Source organism: Ambystoma mexicanum, chromosome 4q (assembly GCF_040938575.1).
Source record: "Ambystoma mexicanum isolate Mex_15411 chromosome 4q, UKY_AmexF1_1, whole genome shotgun sequence".
NCBI classification, from domain to species: domain Eukaryota; kingdom Metazoa; phylum Chordata; class Amphibia; order Caudata; family Ambystomatidae; genus Ambystoma; species Ambystoma mexicanum.
This window is the reverse complement of record NC_090928.1, coordinates 1,297,796,973-1,297,809,397: the sequence shown is the minus strand read 5'-3', so window position 1 is coordinate 1,297,809,397 and position 12,425 is coordinate 1,297,796,973. Positions and strand designations below refer to the sequence as shown.

The following is a 12,425-nucleotide window of genomic DNA, read 5'->3' as shown; positions in this document are numbered from 1 at the left end:
GGCCCTGCCCAGAACCAAGAACACCAACCACCAGAGCACTAACCAGGGGCCCTGCCCAGAACCAAGAACACCAACCACCAGAGCACTAACCAGAGGCCCTACCTAGAACTAACAACACCAACCACCAGAGCACTAACCTGAGGCCCTGCCCAGAACCAAGAACAGTAACCACCAGAGCACTAACCAGGGGCCCTGCCCAGAACCATGAACACTAACCACCAGAGCACTAACCAGGGGCCCTGCCCAGAACCAAGAACAGTAACCACCAGAGCACTAACAAGAGGCCATGCCCAGAACCAAGAACACAAACCACCAGAGCACTAACAAGAGGCCATGCCCAGAACCAAGAACACTAACCACCAGAGCACTAACAAGAGGCCCTGCCCAGAACCAAGAACACAAACCACCAGAGCACTAACCAGAGGCGCTGCCCAGAACCAAGAACACAAACCACCAGAGCACTAACCAGAGTCCCTGCCCAGAACCAAGAACACTAACCACCAGAGCACTAACCAGGGGCCCTGCCCAGAACCAAGAACACCAAACACCAGAGCACTAACCAGGGGCCCTGCCCAGAACCAAGAACACTAACCACCAGAGCACTAACCAGAGGCACGGCCCAGAACCAAGAACACAAACCACCAGAGCACTAACCAGAGTCCCTGCCCAGAACCAAGAACACTAACCACCAGAGCACTAACCAGGGGCCCTGCCCAGAACCAAGAACACCAACCACCAGAGCACTAACCAGGGGCCCTGCCCAGAACCAAGAACACCAACCACCAGAGCACTAACCAGGGGCCCTGCCCAGAACCAAGAACACCAACCACCAGAGCACTAACCAGAGGCCCTACCTAGAACTAACAACACCAACCACCAGAGCACTAACCTGAGGCCCTGCCCAGAACCAAGAACAGTAACCACCAGAGCACTAACCAGGGGCCCTGCCCAGAACCATGAACACTAACCACCAGAGCACTAACCAGGGGCCCTGCCCAGAACCAAGAACAGTAACCACCAGAGCACTAACAAGAGGCCATGCCCAGAACCAAGAACACAAACCACCAGAGCACTAACAAGAGGCCATGCCCAGAACCAAGAACACTAACCACCAGAGCACTAACAAGAGGCCCTGCCCAGAACCAAGAACACAAACCACCAGAGCACTAACCAGAGGCGCTGCCCAGAACCAAGAACACAAACCACCAGAGCACTAACCAGAGTCCCTGCCCAGAACCAAGAACACTAACCACCAGAGCACTAACCAGGGGCCCTGCCCAGAACCAAGAACACCAAACACCAGAGCACTAACCAGGGGCCCTGCCCAGAACCAAGAACACTAACCACCAGAGCACTAACCAGAGGCACGGCCCAGAACCAAGAACACTTACCACCAGAGCACTAACCAGAGGCCAGGTCCAGAACCAAGAACTCTAAACCCCAGAGCACTAACCGGAGTTCCTATGCATAGCACTAACCAGAGGCACTGCCCAGAACCAAGCACACTACCCACCAGAGCACTAACCAGAGGCCCTGCTCTGAATCAAGAACACTAACCACCAGAGCACTAACCAGGGGCCCTGCCCAGAACCAAGAACACTAACCACCAGAGCACTAACCAGGGGCCCGGCCCAGAACCAAGAACACTAACCACCAGAGCACTAACCAGGGGCCCTGCCCAGAACCAAGAACACTAACCACCAGAGCACTAACCAGGGGCCCTGCCCAGAACCAAGAACATTAACCACCATAGCACTAACCAGGGGCTCTGCCCAGAACCAAGAACGCCAACCACCAGACCACTAACCAGAGGCCCTGCCCAGAACCAAGAACACCAATCACCAGAGCACCCTGCCCAGAACCAAGAACACTAACCACCAGAGCACTAACCAGGGGCCATGCCCAGAACCGAGAACACTAACCACCAGAGCACTAACAAGAGGCCCTGCCCAGAACCAAGAACACCAACCACCAGAGCACTAACAAGGGGCCCTGCCCAGAACCAAGAACACCAAACACCAGAGCACTAACCAGGGGCCCTGCCCAGAACCAAGAACACTAACCACCAGAGCACTAACCAGAGGCACGGCCCAGAACCAAGAACACTTACCACCAGAGCACTAACCAGAGGTCAGGTCCAGAACCAAGAACTCTAAACCCCAGAGCATTAACCGGAGTTCCTATGCATAGCACTAACCAGAGGCACTGCCCAGAACCAAGCACACTACCCACCAGAGCACTAACCAGAGGCCCTGCTCTGAATCAAGAACACTAACCACCAGAGCACTAACCAGGGGCCCTACCAAGAACACCAACCACCAGAGCACTAACCAGGGGCCCTACCCAGAACTAACAACACCAACCACCAGAGCACTAACCTGAGGCCCTACCCAGAACCAAGAACAGTAACCACCAGAGCACTAACCAGGGGCCCTGCCCAGAACCAAGAACACTAGCCACCAGAGCACTTACCAGGGGCCCTGCCCAGAACCAAGAACACTAACCACCAGAGCACTAACCAGGGGCCCTGCCCAGAACCAAGAACACTAACCACCAGAGCACTAACCAGGGGCCCTGCCCAGAACCAAGAACACCAACCACCAGAGCACTAACCAGGGGCCCTGCCCAGAACCAAGAACACTAACCACCAGAGCACTAACCAGGGGCCCTGCCCAGAACCAAGAACACCAAACACCAGAGCCCTAACCAGGGGCCCTGCCCAGAAGCAAGAACACTAAGTGTTGCATGACCCCCCCCCCCCAGCTTGGTAGCTCCCAGGATGTGTGTAATGGTCACATGGTGGTTACCATGTGACCAAGTCAATAAAAGGGAGGAGCCGCTTCCTGATCGTCAGTCAAACAAAGAACGGACTCCGGTGTGGTTATTTTGGAGCACTATGCTGGTGCTACACCGAATGCAGCAGGCCCAATGGCGGAGCCCTGCACGTGGACGGTGCCCCTGCTGGACAACAGCGTCGCAACTGGTTGTATCTGTGTGACAACGGCGACTGGCGCAACAACGCTCTAGGTGCCCCCAGAGCCGGGGCTGCTGTGCCCTGGGATCCCCCAGTCAGGGAACATGGCTCCGGTGCTCCGGGGTCCGCCACCAAGTGTCTGTCCGATCTGGTTTTCCAGATGCCATAGGGTGCCCCCTACGGTCTGCCCCTCTGCATGATTGCAGAGTGGGGTGCGAGCATGGTGGTCCAGGCCTCCATAAATGGCCCCGCATGCTGGAGTGTGCGGGCTGCGGGAAGCCCGTATTTATTTTATTTTGGGACGTCTGCGGCATCGGCCACAAAAGGAAGGAGGAAGTGCTGCAGGCTTGATGGCCGCTCTGCAGGTGGCTCAGGGCTCCGTGCTTTGTGTTGGCATGGGCCGCACCTCCTGCCTGGAGCGGAAGAGACCCTGAGGGTGGCCGTGTCCCTCAGGCACCGAGCACAGGCCTGTGGGTGGTGAAAGGAAACTCCGGGCCAGAGCGAGAGAACACATAATAATGCAGGTGGCCCTGCGAACATCATGCCCAAAGCTGGAGCAGGAAAGGACGGTGGGCGTGGAGCACGACACCCGGGCCTGCTGCGGTGACGGTGCGGTGGGTGTGCGCTACTGCCCAGCTGGACATGGGCTGGAGGCCATCGCGCTCCTGCAGTGGGAAAAGAACATTCTAAGGAAGTGCTCCGGGGAGATCAGAGGAGTGCTGTGGTGTAAGGCTCCAAGGAGAAGAGCTGTGTAGACAGGGAGGTGTGCTGCTTCCCCTGCCACGGCTGCTGACAGCAAGAGCAAGAAACAGCGGCAGGGCGGAGAGGTGAGTCCCTGCCACCACCCCAGCATGCAACACCAACTAAGCCTGGCAGCTGTGCCGGCAGCCCAACAAGACCCTAGGCTACCGGGCAGTAGAAGACTAAATGAAGCTCGTTGTCGGAGCTCGCTAAGGGAGATGTGAACCATCGGTGGTAACAACCAAGAGGGTACAAGTTTGGGAGTCCTCCACCGTCAGGAAAACAACTTTGACATGCCCCTTTTGGTGATCCCGGGGCCACGATGTTATTGTGCACGAAGGAGAACGGCAAGTGTGGGTTTCAGCTCTGATGAGTGCTTGTGCGCCCTCCCGTGACACAGAGACTCCTGCCCGGAGGAGCGGAATAGGCGATGTGGCCAAGACACCCTGTCACCAGTGTCTCCCTGCCAGCAGCCCCCAGGTGAAAGGGGAAGTAAAAGGAGCGGCTTGTTACCCTGCACCGGTGAGTGTACCCCATCTATGAACGAGGTCAGTGTGGCCACTGGTGCTCTCAGGAGTGTTTGTGCCCACCCCGAACTGTGCACTCATCTGTCTTCTTGCTACCACCGGCCTCCTGCCAGGGCCTTTGCCCCACCAGCTAAGGAAAAGGCCATGTGGCCCCTGGGTGCCCCCAGGTGCGGCTTTGCTGCTCCTCTAACTCTGAACTGTCCTGAAAAGATCTCAATGGAAGTCGGACTGGGATCCTGAGGGCCTGCAAGCGCGTAAATTGAACCCAGCAGTCGTAGCATTTAAGGCTGAGAGCCTGCAGATCCTGGACATGCTTAAAATGGCCCATTCAAAATGTTGTGTGCAGCTGTGCTCATGCGTTTGTGGGCTGTGTAGTGACGAGTGCCAGGTGCAAGCGATGGGGTTTGTCAGTGGTGCAAGATCCACTCAGCCAGGTTTATAAAGGGTGTGTTTGCATGGGGAGTTTCCAACGTGTCACCAGTAAATCACCAACCCTGACTGTCACCCTGTGGGTAACCTAGGCCCCTATGTGTGTGGAGAGTAGTTACACTACAGGTCCTAGAGTGGTGTAATGTCATTTTGTTTGGTCATCATGAAAAAGGAGGAGTGTTGCATGTCACCCCCCCCCCTGGGAGCTTGGTAGCTCCCAGGATGTGTGTAATGGTCACATGGTGCTTACCATGTGACCAAGTCAATAAAAGAGACGAGCCGCTTCCTGATCGTCAGTCAAACAAAGAACTGACTCCAGTGTGGTTATTTTGGAGCACTATGCTGGTGCTACACCGAATGCAGCAGGCCCAATGGCGGGGCCCTGCACGTGGACGGTGCCCCTGCCGGGCAACATCGTCCCAACGGTTTATAGTGATTGTTGTGAGAAAAAAAAGTCTCGAATAACAAAAGTTTCCAAAACAAAGTTTCGAAAAAAAGCTGTGACAAGCTATATTTAACATGCAAAATGCATTTAATTCGAAACCAATCCGTCGACAATAGTCCTGGACTGGTTTCAATTGAAATGCACTTTCACATGTTAAAAGTAGCATTTCAATGCTTTTTTTGTAACTTTGAAACGTTACATGGAGCTGTCCAGTACTGTAATTTCAGCACTGGCCAGCCCCTTTTAACGTTTAAATGTTTTTGTGTATATTGGGGGTGGGGTACCCTCCTTAGCCCCCGCAAACCCCACGCAACCCCACCAACCCCCAAACCTTACTCAAGCCCCAACCCTAGCCCTGGACCCAAACCTAACCCTAGCGATAATATAACCCTTAAACTAACCCAAACCGCAACCCTAACCCTATTTTAACACTTAAACTAACCCTATCCCCAACTCTAAACCCTAAACCCTAACCCTATCCCTAACCCTAATTTAACCCCTAAACTAACCCAAGCCCCAACCCTAACCCTATTTTAACACTTAAACTAACCCTAGCCCAAACCCTAAACCCTAACCCTAGCCTCAACCCTAACCCTAATGTAACCCCTAAACTAACCCAAGCCCCAACCAAAACTCTAACCCTGGCCCCAGCCCTGCACTAATACTTACCATTACATGTCGATGACACCTTCGAATTGTTTTTAACGAAATTGACATTCAAAAGAATGGCATTTCGACAAAAAAAATGTGAAGGTTTGCCATTCGAAACTTTTTCATTCGTTGAAATGACCGGATATCGTCCCAACTGGTTGTCTCTGCCGTGTGATGACGGCGACTGGCGCAACCCCAGCATGGGTGCCCCCAGATCAGGGGCTGCGGTGTGCTGGGTGCCCCCAGCCAGGGAACATGGCTGCGGTGCTCCGGAGGCCGCAGGGTGCCCCCTACGGTCTGCCCTCTGCATGATCCAGGCCTCCAACACTAACCACCGGAGCACTAACCGGAGGCCCTGCGAAGAATCAAGAACACTAAACACAAGAGCACTAACCAGAGGCCCTGAGCAGAACCAAGAACACTAACCACCAGAGCACTAACCAGGAGGCCCTACAGATAATACTCGACGTGACCTGGTGATAGTGTCATGTGTCCTGCAGTAAATGCTGAGAGTGACGTGGAGATTAGTACCACGTGTCCTGCACATGTCCTGGAGATGATGCTCAGCGTGCCCTGGTGATTAGTGTCATGTGTCCTGCAGTTGATGCTCAGAGTGACCTGGGGATTGGTGTCACGTGCCCTTCACAGATCCTGCAGTTAATGCTCTGGGCTTGCCCTTGTGATGTATGTCACGTGTCCTTCATAGGTCCTGCAGTTAGTCCCTCTGGGCATGCCCTGATGATTGGTGTCACATGTCCATGTACACATTTTATGTACATGGCTAAAGTGACTTATTTATGTTACTAACATCACGTAACTGCCAATGCACATAAGCCATATTTGTCTTTCTTGCATGTGGTACTGGATATATAAGCAGTTGATTGTTTTCATTTGTTTCCTTGTGTCTCTCTTCAACAAACGCTTGTAATCGTAAGTGTTTTATGAATTTGTGTTTTTATACTATTGATATGCATTGTTATATATTGATTAAAATATGTTTTTGATACTATGGGCCTCATTACACGGATGGCGGTAAGGATTTACCGGTACCGGTAAAATACTGGTACCGGTAAATCCTTACCGCCTTACTACGAGGTCCCTTTGCGGGTTGGGGGATTTAACGCCTGCTTTTTGCAGGCATTAAAAACCAACCCGCAAAGGGACCCAGGGAGCTAATTACGGTACCGCAATTTGCGGTACCGTAATTAGCGCCTTCCCCATTCCCATTATGCCCTATGGGGCAAAAATGGGAATGGGGAAGGGCAATGATGGAAGGGGGAATTACTGCCCCACCAACCTTGAAATGGGGCGGTAATTCCCCTTTCCGCCAAGGCGGTGCCGGTATTTTACCGGCATGAACCATGGCGCTAATAGCGCCATGGTTCTCCGCCATCCGTGTAATGAGGCCCTACGCCTTTGGTAAGACACATAATTAGGTGAGAATTAATATCACCTGTTGAGTAGTCTACCTACACCTGACGTGTGGTTGAGGTAGGTAGCTGGTGGTGAAATTGCTGCTCTGTTGTTTATGTTTATTCCTCATTCACCACAGCCCCCTAAAAAAAGAGGAATTTCCTTGCTCAAACACTTTTTGATACCTCGTGATTGGTGTTACATGTCCTGTGCAGGTCCAGCAGTTAATGCTCTGTGCTTGCCCTGGTGATGTGTGTCACGTGTCCTGCACAGGTCCTGCAGTTAATCCCTCTGGGTGTGCCATGGTGATTGGTGTCACGTGTTGTAGGGACCTCACAAGAGGCGCTAAAGGCGTAGTCTTGCAAGACTTCCTGCGCAACCCGACGAGAGCCGGGAAATGCGGCACGCCTAGATTGAAGGCGCCAGTGCAGGTGTGGAAGGACTGTTTATCAAGGGAGATCAAGTCATACCGCCGGTGGGAATGAGAAGAGTCATTCTGATCGGGGCCCTCTCAAGGCATTTAGGAAACACCATGACACAGCGAAGGGTGAGAGAGGCGTACTGGTGGCCTGCCATGGACCAGGAAATATGCTCCATGATTGAGAGATGCCACGAGTGTCTCAACAGTGACAATAGCTTGAAGACCAGACAAGCCCCAATGATTCCTACAAAGATCCCAGAAGCGGTGTGGCACAAGTTGGGGTTGGATTTCATAGGACCATTGGAGACAATGGCTCCCGAGCATCGGTATGGCATAGTACTGGTAGACTACCTGTCAAAATGGGTAGAAGCAGTGGAGTCACTTTGCTGAAAATGTTGGGGGGACATGACATCTGAAGAAAAGGTGCACGAGCCAAATGGATGGGGACAAAATGGTGTGCCATGAAAGTTGGGGGGGACAAACACTCCTGTCCCCTCCTAAAATTACGGCCATGGGTAGAAGCAGAATTCACCTGCGACCTCACCATGGCTACTGTCATAGAAGTTCTCACATCCATGTTTCAGAGGGAATGTCTCCCCAAAGAGTTAGTAATGGACAATGGAGTACAGCTCGTGTCACGGGAAATGGAACATTCCTGCACAAACACAGCATAAAACAGAGAAAGGCCACACTGTACCATGCCCAAGAGAATGGACTAGTGGAGAGAGCAAATTGGTTAATCAAAGTAGCCATCCAGTTAGCAACCGCTTCCGGTATGGATCTCCTCAAAATGGTCAAGGAGGCTCTTGCAGCCCGCAGATTAACCCCCCAGCGGCATCACCCAAGTGTCGCTGTTTCGAATGCTGAGGGGGAGGAGAGCAGCATCCACACTGGTACCACCATGGTTGACCAGAGTAAGAGAAGATGATGAAGTAGACATGGCCGAAGTAGTGTGGAGGTTGTAAAACATCAAAACATGCATGAACAGATGGAGTGATCAGAGGAAAACGACCTAAGGCCACAATGTTAAGGAAGGCGATTGGATCAAAATACATCTACTCAGCAAATGTCAGGGTCGAAGTTTAGTCAACCCATAAAAGTCATTCACAGAGGGACTAATCACGCCCGCACGTGGAACATGGAGCATGTGGCAATGTTTGAGAAGAATAGCGAAGTGGAAAGATCCAAAGAGGAATTCGCCCCTTGTAAAAGCCCCGACAGACATGCCACGAGAGAGTGAGAACTAGAAATCACAGAAGGAAAGACAGAAAAAGAGGCACCGGAAACATCCCAGAGAAGCGAGTCAAGCCCAGGACACAAGTGGTAGGAAGGAAGATCGTCAAAGAAGAGAGCACAGAAGGTCGGTGAAGTATGATGACTCTGGGGGTCATTACGAGGTTGGAGGTAGCCATGGTGCTACTAGCATCATGGCTACCCCCTTACCGCATTCTGGGTCCCGGTTCCCGAAATAGGGACTTACCGGGTCATTCCAACCTTGGAGGACCCGGTAAATCCCCATTCCGGGAACCATTCCCCATTCCCATTCGAGCCCCCATAGGGCTCAATGGGAATGGGGATGGAGCTAATAACGGTACCGCAATTTGCGGTACAGTTATTAGCTATGAAGTCCCTTAACGAGTCCCTTCCATAACGCTTGGTAAAACCAGGTGTTAAGGAAGGGACCCGCTAAGGGACCTCGGAATAGGGTGGTAAGGGATTACCTACACCAGTGTCCTTACCGGTGCCGGTAATCCCTTACCTCCAACCTCGTAATGACCCCCTTTGTAATGGAATAGACTTTTCTGTGTTATCAAAGGGAGGTGTGTAGGGACCTTGCGAGACACCCTACTGGCGTAATCTCGTGAGATATCCCCTGCGACCTGGTGAGAACCAGCAAAGCGTGCCACGACTAGATTGAAGGCACCAATGCTAAGGTGCACGTCATGCTCCAGGCGCTCCTCCTGATGAGGGAGACTAATGGCAGCTTGAGGACTAGATTACATACCCTGTTCTGCATTGTTCATTTCCCTGTGGTCCTGGACATGTAAAAGACCACATTTGATTTTAACTGCTGAACGTTATTACAGCAATAAAGTTGTTGAATCCAACTGGCTGATCCCTGTCATTTATACTATGGGCCTCATTACACGGATGGCAGTCAGGGTTTACCGGTACCGTTAAGGGTACCAGTGCCGGTAAACCCTTACCGCCTTACTACGAGGTCCCTTTGTGGGACCCTACCTTAACGGCTGGTTTTACCAGCCGTTAAGGACAGGACCCGCAAAGGGACCTTGGAGGTAATTACGGTACCGCAATCTGCCTTCCCCATTCCCATTGAGCCCTATGGGGGCAAAAATGGGAATGGGGAAGTGCCATGGTGAATATGGAATTACCGCCCCCACACACCTTGGAATAGGGCGGTAATTCCGCCATTCACCATGGCGGACTCGGTAAAATACCGGCGACAACCATGGCGCTAATAGCACCATGGTTACCGCCGTCCATGTAATGAGGCCCTATATATTTTGAGACGAGGACCGGATTGGACCCGCACAGCATCATGCAAGGAGCAACACTGCCCCGCCATTTCTACAAACATCAGGTAGGCCTGCAAGTCCATGGCCACAATGACATCCGCTGTTCATGACCTACCTGGAAGCACTAGGAGGTGCGGGTACACTGCAGCGAGGCGCAGAGCTATGTTAATAAATACGTTGGGTGTTGAAGGTCAGAGAGTGTTTGCAGGCCTTTACGCCTGAAGCAGGGGTCGATGAAAATGACGAGATATATAAAGAGGCAGTCAGAAAAATAATTAAACGCTTTGCCAGCAAAGAAAATACAGTGCTGAACAGGATACATTTCTAGAATCGCAAACAAGAAGCGTCAGAACCCGTAGACGACTATCTGACCAAGCTACGAGAACTAGCTGCACTGTGCAACTTTGGCAATAACGCAGAAGGATTAATCTGTGACATGCTAACAGGCCACACCAACAGAAGAAACGTGCAGGCCAAATTTATTTTAGAGAAGGAACTACAACTGTAAAAGGCCATAGAGATAGCGAGGGTAGTGGAAGAAACCGCAGGGCAACGGAAAGAGTACGCAGGAAGCTCTGGCCCAGCGGAGGTCCAAGCGATCACCTTTAAGAACAAGAAGGATAAGCAATTGACTGACGTGAGAGAAGGAAAGTGCTGAAAGAAGAAACTGCTGAAGTGCCACAGGTGCACTGGCACCAAACACTTAGCCAACGACAGAGAATGTCCAGCAAGAGACAAAGGGCCTCATTACGAGGTTGGAGGTAGCCATGGCTCTGTTAGCGACATGGCTGCCTCCAAAACCCTTCCAACTCCGCCCTGGTGAAGGGAGCAATTACTGTCCATTCCAAACTCGGCGGGACCGGTAATTCCCCATTCACCAGGGACATTCCCCATTCCTATTTGAGCCCCCATAGGGCTCAATGGGAATGGGGAAGGTGCTAATAACGGTACCGGAAATTGCGGTACCGTTATTAGCTCTGGAGTCCCTTTGCGGGTCCCGTCCTCAATGCCTGGAAAAACCAGGCATTAAGGGAGGACCTGCAAAGGGAACTCGTAGTAGGGCGCTAAGGGATTACCGGCACCGGTGCCCTTACCAGTGCCCTTACCGGTGCCGGTAATCCCTTAGCGCCCACCTTGTAATGAGGCCCAAAGGGCCTCATTACGACCCTGGCGCTCACGTAATGAAGGATGCCGGTACGGGACCGGCACCGTTCATAACGTGCCGATTACGAGGTTCCCTTTGCGGGACCCGGACTAGGCGTCTGGTAAAACCAGACGTCCATTCCAGGTCCCGCGAGGGGAAGAGGGAGCTAATAACGGGCCATTCGTAATGTGCCCGTTATTACCTCCCTCCCCATTCCCATTGAGCCCTATGGGGGCTCAAATGGGAATGGGGAATGGTTCCTTCAAGGAGGAATTACCGGGTCCTCCAATGTTGGAATGACCCGGTTATTCCTCATTGAAGGAACCCGGTATTGGAGCCCGGTTTGGAGGCAGCCATGGTACTAATAGCACCATGGCTACCTCCAAACTCGTAATGAGGCCGAAAGAATGTTCGGTGTGAAAGAAAATTTGTCACTTTTCATTGGTATGCAGGTGGCGCAATAGAAAAGTTACAAACGTTAATGCGGAACACAACGCGGGGGAGAATCATCATTTGAAGAAGAAGGGAGACCCACAGTTATAATGGTAAACAGCTCACGAGCCAGGAGGGAAAAGACCCACTTTGCAATCAGAGTGAACGGCATGGAGATGAGAGTCATGGCAGACTCAGGCACCGATCTGACCCTACTTCCCCTACGCACATACAAATAAATGATGTGCACCGAAAAGGTTGAAGTGCTCAGCACACGCAACAAACCCACAATATTTGGAGGTACGTCAGTAGACCTATTAGGATATATCAAAGGAAAGGTGAAGTCCAAGGGAAGAGAGACCACCTCGGGAATATACTTCACACAAGAAGGCCCAGCAGTCCTAGGATGGGACGATCAAGCCAAACTCATGATCAAATTGGATCCCAGCATGGAAGATCAAGTGTTAACTGTCAATACAGGAGGAGTGCCAGTATTTAAAGAAGACTTTCCCAAGCTGTTTTCAGAAGGGCCAGGGAAAATCAAGAACTTTGTACACAGGATAAAGCATAAAGTAAGGCCTGTACCAGTGACAGCCAGAGACATACTCAGAACCAAGTTCAACAAAATGGTGAAGGAGGGCACCATTGATGAGGTAGAAGCCTCAGAGTGGCTGAACCACATCGTGTCCTGCATAGGTCCTGCAGTTAATG

The 12,425-nt window shown here is 52.0% G+C and overlaps 1 pseudogene; it reads right to left on the bottom strand.

Moving 5' to 3' along the window:
- Positions 1-11,901, bottom strand: part of LOC138467390 (zinc finger protein 157-like) — a 58,465-nt pseudogene extending 46,564 nt beyond the window's left edge.
- Positions 11,902-12,425: the final 524 nt, after the last annotated feature.